Genomic DNA, 2,649 nt, shown 5'->3' on the forward strand with positions numbered 1-2,649 from the left:
AAACCTCCGCTCAAGATTGGCACCCCGTGTTACACCGCAGCGCTCGCTGCGGCCGCGGGCTCAGGTTGCCGCGGCGCGGCACGTTAATTTTGCCGCGGCCGACGCCTGGGCCGCGGTAGACGCCGAGGCAGACACCCAGGTCGCGGGGGTCGCCGCGGCTCCGGCGAGGGCCATAAAGGCTCCAGGGAGCCGGTCTGGGGGTCACGGCGCTCGCCGCTCCCCCTTTTTCAAGTTCTGCCTTAAAGGCAGACGCGGCAGAGCCTAAAACCCCGAGGGGGTTTCAGGCATGGCCGCACACAGCGCATTATGCGCTTAACATTTATTTTCTCTTGCATGTATTCACCTGCCCACCACCACTTACCGATGTTCCTAGGACAAACCGAACCCTTACACTGGGGGTTCTTTATACTTGCCTTTTTTCTCTTCCCAGCATGCTTACCACTTCCTCTCTACCCAGCATGCATTGTCTAACACACATACCTAATTCATTACTGTTTTCTTTTCCCCAATCCAAGATGGCGGTGTTCTACTTCCTGTTTCCTGTTTCCTGTCCAGGGGTATTTAAGGGGATTCCAACTGCCTGTTCATTGCGTTGCAACACTCCTTGGTGATAGTCACGCTCCTATTTGATATCCTTCTGCGAATCCTGTCTGTTCCTGATTTGCTTTGTTTTCCTCCCTTCCTGAACTGCGGTCCTAATACCCTGGTGTCCTCCTTTCGTTTCAGGGAGTTCCTGTGGAGGTTTTTTACCCTACTGGGGTTTTTCCTCTGGGACTCCTTCTGGAGGGCACGGACTGTAGTGGTTTGCTCATACCAAACAGCACCGTGGCTACCGGAAGGGGTCGCCCCTACCTCGGCCAGAGCAGAACCCGTCGGAACAAGGACCGTTCCCCTACGCCTCTCCGCTGCGAGGGTAAGACCGTTGAGAACCGCGACAGATTGCAACGCCCACAATTCCTGTTGCAGTCCGGAACTATGGATAACCCAGTGGTAAACACGGAACCTACTAACCAGGACCTGCTGGCGACGATACAACAACAGGCTCAAGAACTCCAGCAATTACGTACTGAGAATACTGTTTATCGACAAACCTTTGCCTCCAGGACCACAGATGTCCCTGCAGTAGCCGCCTCTACACCTCGATTTTCCGGGGATCCCACCACATTAAAAGAATTCCTGGATGCCTTAACGGTGTACTTTGCCTTTCGCCCCTCGCAATTTGTACAAGATAAGACCAAGGTGGGGTATTTGATTAGTGCCTTATCAGGACCAGCCTTGGCCTGGGCCACACCTCTAGTAACCAGAAACGATCCCTGTCTATCTAATTATTCCTCCTTTATCACTACTTTTAAACAGATGTTTGAACGCCCTGGACTCGAGGCGTCAGCAGAAGAGGCTCTTTGCGAAGTCCAACAAGGGAGTCAGGATGTATTACAATACATCACCCGTTTCAGACAATTAGCTGCAGAAACAACCTGGGTGGAACGTACCTTGGTGACACTCTTCCGTAGAGGTCTAAGAGAGGACATCAAAGATGAACTAGTACATTCTGCCAGGATAGAAAACCTCAAAGGGTTGATGGACCAAGCACTAACTATAGAGTATCGGTTAAATGAACGACGAATGGAGAAAAAGAAGAGTCGTTTGCCTTTTCACTCAGTACCATCTCGTCCCTTCGCCCACCGTTCCGAGGAAGCCCGCCCTGAATCCAAAGGGAATACCGAGGAAGAGCCCATGCAGATTGACACAGCTCGCGGACCTCTATCCGCCAGCGAAAGGGAACATAGACGAAGGAAGGGGCTTTGCCTATATTGTGGTGCAGCTGGTCACCTAATTCGCGCCTGCCCCATTCGTCCAACCAAGCCCTTGGGAAACGCCAACTCCCGTCCCCAGTAAGAAGGGTGAGGACGGGATATCGTGATATACCTTCTATTTGATCTTCCAGGGAGGAAGGAACTGCTCTTTTTCTCTTACCAGTTATCCTCCATTTAACTGATGGCCGCGAAGCAAGAACTTTGGCTTTATTGGATTGCGGAGCCAGTGGCCTATATTTAGATGAAACCTGGGCCAAAGAACAACAAATAACACAAATACCCAAAGAAATACCAGAACAGGTACATACTGTTGATGGGTCACTCTTGGCCTCTGGACCGGTACAATACACCACCCCTACTTTCTGTTTACAGTTCGGTAAACATCAGGAAATTATTTCGTTTGACTTAATCTCATCACCACACCATGTCATGATTCTGGGAATTCCATGGCTTACACGGCACAATCCTTACATCAACTGGGAAACAAAAACCATTTCGTTATCCTCCCATTTTTGTCAACACCATTGCTATCCGGCCGGGGATTATTGGTCCCCAAAAAGTCTCTCAACAGCACCCGCCCAGGTGGGAGGATCCATTAATGTTCTACAGGGAGTTCCCAGACAGTATCAGGACTATATCGATGTATTCCAGAAGCCAGAAAGACCTGAATTGCCACCCCACAGAGAATACGACTGTGCCATTTCTTTAGAGCCAGACACTGTAGTTCCTTTTGGGCGGATGTACCCCCTCACCGAACCAGAGAAACAAATTCTGAAGGAGTACCTAGATGAGAATCTACAAAGTGGGTTAATAACTCCCTCCTCTTCACCCGCCG

Source organism: Pleurodeles waltl, chromosome 5, assembly GCF_031143425.1.
Source record: "Pleurodeles waltl isolate 20211129_DDA chromosome 5, aPleWal1.hap1.20221129, whole genome shotgun sequence".
NCBI lineage: Eukaryota > Metazoa > Chordata > Amphibia > Caudata > Salamandridae > Pleurodeles > Pleurodeles waltl.